Here is a 7432-nt window from a genome sequence, read left to right on the forward strand (position 1 = left end):
ATATTTGACTTGAAACATGTAGCATTTTTTAACAGATTTTATAAGCCACCTATTAGATAACCAGATGCATAGTAAGACAGGTAAGCCCCATTATACACATTTCTGTTAAGACAAAATTAAAAATGTAAAAAAAAAAAAACATACATTATGTAACAATTAATAAGAATTATAAATAAGTATGTAATAAGTATGCTTAGCCCTTTTTCCTAAAACAAGAGGACTTACATTTTAAAAAGGCGTTTGGCTTTATTTTCTAAGTGAAATTTTAATATTCAGAAAGAAGTTCTGCTCAATAGTAATGGCAAAAATAAGATCATAGAATGTAACTTTGGGTGTAAAACTTGTGTAACAATTATATTTTACAGATGGGAAGAGCGAGCTTGATGACCTATAGAAACTTATGCCCGCCATGAGCATGACCTGTAAATGATTATGATGTACTGTACCACCCTTTGGAATGAAAGTTGAAAAAAACATCCACCACTGATAAAGACACTTATAAAGTCACCATAGATTATTGATTGGTGTTTCCAAAAGGAAAATGAGATCATTTTGTTAGAAGTTAAAAGATTATTGTATCAGCTACATCATTTAAATACACTTTGGAAGACACCCAGTCATTATAATCAGGTGACTACGGGATAACATATATTATTACTAAAAGCAAGAAATCATTCTTCATTTAGAAGGCCCAATCAACACCAAAGAAGCATGATTCTCACAAATTATTGGTTTTTGAAACAATAATAAGTAGATTCAAAGGAAACAATACAGAAGGAAAAATAATGCCTCACATGGTGATTATGAAAGTTACAAATTGAATACTGGAGTGAAGGTGAAGTAAATGTTAAAAAGTTACTGCACAAACTCAATCACCATGTTAAATGAGCTGCAGGTAAAACTGACTTTCTGATATGGAGGATTAGTACAATCAAAACGGTCAAACAGGTTGTACATGATGCCATAATCGTGATGTTCATTGCTTCAGTCTTTGAGATTAGGTTGTCATTTCTTTTAAGTCTTTTGTCACTAATATGGAATTTTTTTTTTTTTTTTTTTTTTTGCCAAAGACTAAACCTTTTATAGAACAAGAAAAGTATTAAAGAAAATTAATAAATAAATAACTGAGTATTTCTCTACATTGTATGAAATCAGTTTGCTTGATCGTTTGCTTGGATTAATTTGTTTTCAATCATACAGACTTAGTTTTAAAATAGCATGCTCCTGAGTGTTGGTTACACATTTGCTTTACTTATTTTAAATATTATGGTCTTTTACTATTTTCTACCACTCAGAATAAGAAAAAAACAACTGATCATAACAATGAAATACTCCCATAAAGAACCTGACTGTGATATGCCCCTCAAATGAAAAAAATCCATCAGAAGAATAATGTCCTTTAAATAACTCCATCACATCACATCTCAGTCAGTGAAAGCACCTTGCGAGTTTATTTCTTCCTTTCCATAGAAACCTCCTTTCGCACGATATCTCTGAGGTCGAAATTCAGCAGCCTGGAAGACTCAATATGATGGGAAAGGTATCCAAGTTGTTATTTATTCTACAACAATTGAATACCAAACTAGTCATACTCCAAAATAGTTTGAGGGAAAAAAAAGTCATACTTTAAATATCCTGGTTCACAAATGATCAACACAGGTCCCAGGGATGGCACAAAGATGGTTGTAATTCAATGAATGCAGAATGTTCGTGTCTTCTTAATGGATGTTGATCTGGTTACAGAGAATATGCACCCTACATGACCGCAGAGAGGCCAGAATTTTATATTTACCCTGTTTGCCAAGGTCTTTATCTCTAAGCCAAAATGAGAATGGCGATTTAAACAGTTGAAGTCACAGTACTCATCCCAAAGCTTTTGTGGAAGCATAGATTGTCAGTGACTGCAGCTATTAGGGAAATGAATTCAGCTTGGTAGAAAAAGTCACATCACTTGAGTTTAAATGTCACTCTCTGTTCTCTGTGCAGTAAAATTGTAAACCCTCAGAAGTGGGGCTGGTAAAGCCTAGAGCCTTTACGTCTCAAATAGCACACAAGCCCCCCAAACCCTTTAATATTCCCTTGATTCCAAGAAGGGAGGGCCTCTTGAATATTAACATGTTTGAATTTGGTATTCCTTTAATCAACTTGGTGCCTGTAAGAGGTAAATGTTTCCATTCTCAAAGCCTTGGCTTTTGTCTGACCCCAATTGAGATCCCCATAAATGTACTCCATGACATGAGGTAATCCTTCAACTGTATTTCAAAAGATTATTTTGCTTCACTAATTATACATGATGGCTTCTGACATTCTCTGTAATCAGGTATTTATGTAAACATCACCGTCTGTCCACCATTATTCAAAACCAACTTCTATTAAAGGGTTAACCACTTCAACTGAGTCCCTGGGATAGACACATCTCTTAACCTGGCAATAATAATCTTAAGAATAGTAAGTGTTTATGAATACTTATTATACGTCAGGAACTTTAGATGTTTTGATTCACTTAACATGATCCCCTATGAGGTAAGTATTGTTATTACCGTCTTTTTATAGATGGCCTAGAGAGCTGAAGTAATGGCATGCCCAATGTCATCATGGCTATTAAGTAAGTGTGCATGTTGAATCTGAATTTAGGTACGCTGACTTCAGAGGCTATGTTCTTCCACTTCACTGAACTGCTGATTTATAGAGCTCCTCAGAAGGGGAAAAGAAACAGATACCTCTTGATGGTGTTTTCTATAACACACTTAGATCACCTAAAGTCTTGGGGCATAATTTTTGTAGACATGGTTTATCTTTGTTGACTTCTTATCCGTGTCCTTTTGATCTCCACCCTTTGCCCCTGCCACATCCATCCTGAAGAGGTCAGTCACTACATGGCCTCTCTTGGGGGCTAGGTTGGTCACTGAGTCACTCCATCCTTGTGAGTTTCTTCCCTTGACTCTGCATCTCTGGTTCCATGTGTGTTCCTCTGCTTTCTCCTTTTCCTCTCCCTTTTCCCTCCCAATATGTGGGTGGATAGTATTCCAGAAGCAAATGGTAATAATGCACAGGATGGTTCTCTTCCTAAACCCTCAGGAAATGATTTTACAATTGTCATCATGACCACAAGTCTTAACCCTATGTGCTAAGCAAAGGTTTAATTCAGAGAATTTTAGTCACTTTAGAAAACTGGATAAATGGTTTGGGAGGTACAGTTAAAAAATAAATTAGATTTCAGTGGCACTCCTGCTACTTAACTAAGAGCGTGCTTATTGATATTCTGGGCTCAGTCTGGTATGGAAGAAAACATAGACATTTACTCTAACTTGGGCTCTGTGTCATTGACATTTGTGACTTGTTTTTGTAGGGTTACTCAGTATCTAAGACTTGTTTCTGTTTTAGGAGGAGACAGTACTGTGGCTCCCAATATAGACCTTGAAGAAGACTAGATAATTCCTTTCATGGCTCCCAGTAGGGATGTCTTAGGCATTTGAACTAAGCTTGGATAATCAACTGTCTCAACTGGTCTTGAATTTTTAACAAAGTGACACAAAGATAAAAAATGGTATTCAGAATGGATCTAGAGCAGAGGTATCCAGAAGCAGAAAAAAGAAAAAAAAAAAAGGCAGGAGGAACGTCAGTAGTAGCAGTGCTAGCTACTAGTACAAGTAGTCCTCGTGCTAGCTAGTCAGTAGTAGCACCACCCACTCTAGTGGTGGCTAAAAAGAAAAATGGCAGTAATGACAAAAATAATATCCTAACCAGACTATTGCTGTGTCATTGATTTGGGTGCTATATTAGCTATATTGACAACCCTGGGTCGCATCCCACTTCTCAACCCAGTCTCCCAGATTTCCCACAGTTCTTCAGACTACCCATAGTCTCAGTAAAGTTTTTTTTTTTTTTTTTTTTTTTTTTGGCCAGTGGTTTCCATCTCATTCAATCAAGAATACCACCTGATACATTCTGCATTTCCTTACATTCCTTTCTTCTAGAACAAAAGTAGACTAAAAAGACAGTTATGATGACTTGATAATCTTTCCTTTCACTACTTCCATGCTTATTAAATAGTCTCCCTGATAGACAGGCCTTGTGTTTCAGCCTCTTCATACAGTACAGACTGTTGACATAAAAGTTCTAATAAATTACTGTACTTACATTTTCCATTTACTCTTTGCCTAGGAAGTAATCCAGGTGTTTCATATGAGCTGTTTAAATCTTTTGAGCAAACTATTTCACTTATTATTTTAACACGAAAATAGAGCATAGAAGGCATACAATTTAAAATGGGAACATATCAAGCTTAATAGCCATCTTGTATTGTAACCATGAGTGATACAATAAAGTAAGACATTTAGCTTTATGAATCTGTAATGACTTTCAATTCAAATGCATTAAAGTTGAGTAAATCTAGATTGCTAGGAAGAAGCTCATTATTGAGCAGGAGAGAAAGATAAGCAAACATCACATTATAAGATAAAAGTGGTTGTGAGAAAAGACAACATGTGAAAAGAATATGGTTGAGAATAGGGAGTTTGTTCATTCATCATGAACCACGATGTCGGAGTAGTTTTTACACATTAAGACTTGCAAGATGAAAAGGTATTATGATGGGATGAAATAGAGACAACAGGTATTATAAAAGAATAAGTGTATTATAGTAATAATCATTATTATTACAAATAATGTCTACCATTTACTCTGTGCCTGGCCATTCTTTTGTACTTTACAAATAATAAATCATTTAGTCCTCACCACATTACAGGGAAAATATTGACATTATTTTCAACTTGCAGATAACAAAAATGAGATTTAATGAGATAAAATAAATTTCCCAAGTTCAGAGAGTTAATCTGCAGTGAAGTTAGTATTGGAATCCAAGCAGTTTGACTTGAACTTTGAGTTTCTAACTAGTAAAAATGGAGCCTTAAGATGTAAACAAAATAAAATTTGAGTTAGGAAGATCCTTAATAGAGACTGCTGTGATGAAGAAATGAAAAAACATAAAATAAAAAAGAAAAGTTGGTGATGCAGATGGTGTGCCATCTTTGAGAAAAATATAAATGCCAAGGTTACAGGGAATTAGTAGCCAACAAGTGAGGAGAGGGACATAAATGGATAATTATTTTCACAAAATTTTAATTTTGCAGAACTTGGTGGATCAAAATGCTGGAAAGGGGTTTGTAGAGAGGCAAAAAGGGTGCATGTGTAGGAAGAATAATCTATTGGTTAGAGTAAGTTTAAGCTCAGCTGTCTATGGAGACATGCATTTGGGAACATTCTTCTGGCAGATAAATATCAGAAGAATGACCAGATTGGGAGAGATGCCTTATATGGCAAATAAAAACACAGGGTGCCCAGTTAAACTTGAGTTCTAAATAAACAACATTTTTTTTAGCATAAGCATGCTCTATATAATTTTAGACATACCAAAAATGTTTTTGTTACTTATCTGAAATTCAAACTTCATAATTTGTTGATTATTGTGTCTGACATTCCTATAGTCTGGGAATGTAGATTCCAGCATCACAACTTGCAGAGAAGGGGTGAACTACTGCTTAGAGTAAAGGAGATCAGCTTTAAATAAACAAAGGCTAGACAGTGGGTTCTCTGGTAGAATACAAAGCTTTATATTTTCCCTCATCTACTCTCTTTGCCTTATAACTTTGAAATGTTCTTTCACTCTGATCCCTGGCACAGTCGTATAACATGGTGTTAACAGCAAAAAGGCAGAATTGATGATGTTCTGGTTCTGAGCATAAACGTCCTTGCAAGAATCTATTTTGTTCTCATACTCTTGCCTTCTTCATGAGAACACAGTAAATAGATCTAGCCTAATTGGAGAGTGAGAGATTGATGGAGCAAAGCCAATTCCCACTTTTACCCCAGTCAACGGTAAGTCAAATCCCAGTCATGTGAGCGAACAGCAAGGCTATCTTACTTCCCCCAGCTGTTGGATTGTTGAGCATGAACCTCTTATTATACAGCACTGAGGTCTAATGGTTGTGTGTAGTACAGCAGTATGATGGCAATAGAAAGTGGAAACAAAGTCATTTATAATAGTGTCAAAAGAAGAGTAGCAATAACTAATATATATTGATTGCAGACTATATGACAAGCAATGCTTTGAGGTTTTGTATGCATTACTCATTTAATCCTCACAAGGATCCTATGAAATTGTTGCTATTATTACCCCAGTTTTACAGATGAGAAAACAGAAATCCACTGGGCTTAAGTAACTTTTCCAGGGTCACCTTGGGAAGTGACAGAGCTGCCAGTCTGACTTAGGTGAATTTACCTTCAGAAAATTCATGCCTAACCACCTAATGACACTGCATCTCAACAAAACTTTGAAGATGACATTGGATTTGACAATAAAGAAGTTGTTTGGAACATTTACTGCATTAGCTTCAACTAAGTGACAGACTATTGGGGGAGGATGGAGGATTGCACTAGAAAGTGAGGTACAGAGGAAGTGAGAGAATGCAGAGGGGGTGTAGTTATTCAGCAACATGAGGAAAAGGGGAAGAGATGACAGTCAACTTAAAGGTAGACCAAGATGACACTGAGGTTTTCACCTTGGTTTCTTTGGTTGTGTTTTTCATAGGACTTTGTGTATGTCTGAAGATAGTATATTGCACTCAGAATTCCTGAGTTAAAAACCCAGCTTTGCCTCGTATAAACATCCAACTTTAGGAATTTTTTAACCTCTTCGAGCTTACTTTTTTTTAGCATACAAATATCTCAAAGAGTTTTTAAAAGACTGAAGCACAATATCCCAGAATATAGATGGTGGTTCCAGGTGGTTCAATTTCAGTATCTTCCTACAAGGGGAAACTGCAAACAGAAGGATAGGTAATAGTGAATAAAACAATAAGCCAGAAGATAAGAGATAGAAAAACAGGAAAAATGAATGCCTCCAGTCTTACCAGGGAGAAGGAAAACTTCTTTCTCAGAGAGAGTTGAGAAAAAAAAAATGGGTGAACATAAATCTGCAAAGTGAGAGAGGGAGGTCAAGGTATATCTCTCCTGATGATACTATAGAAGAATTTTGACTGGCGCCTCTAATTCTTAAATGTGACCAGTGATATCCTATGAGTAAAACATCGGACCTTCTTTGGGGGCATTTGTCTCGCCTTCACTGCTCAGGTGCACAAACTTATGCTTAGCGTCAAAATACTTTTTATTTTGTCACAGGTTATAATACCTCACAACTCACTATTGGATGGTTTGTGGAAGTTATTTAAATTTTCCAAAGTGCAACTTTCTTACCTATTCCACAGGAATAACAAAATCATATACCTTATGATGTCTGAAGTTTATGTGTGACATGTCACCAAAGACAGAAAGTAAATATAAGCTATCATTACTAGCTATATTGCAGTTGCAGTTGGCTTACGCTTATGCCTATGTACTTAACAGAGCATCCAGCACATTGCAGTAGTTAATG

The sequence above is a fragment of the Papio anubis genome, chromosome 4 (assembly GCF_008728515.1).
Source record: "Papio anubis isolate 15944 chromosome 4, Panubis1.0, whole genome shotgun sequence".
In the NCBI taxonomy this organism is placed as follows: domain Eukaryota; kingdom Metazoa; phylum Chordata; class Mammalia; order Primates; family Cercopithecidae; genus Papio; species Papio anubis.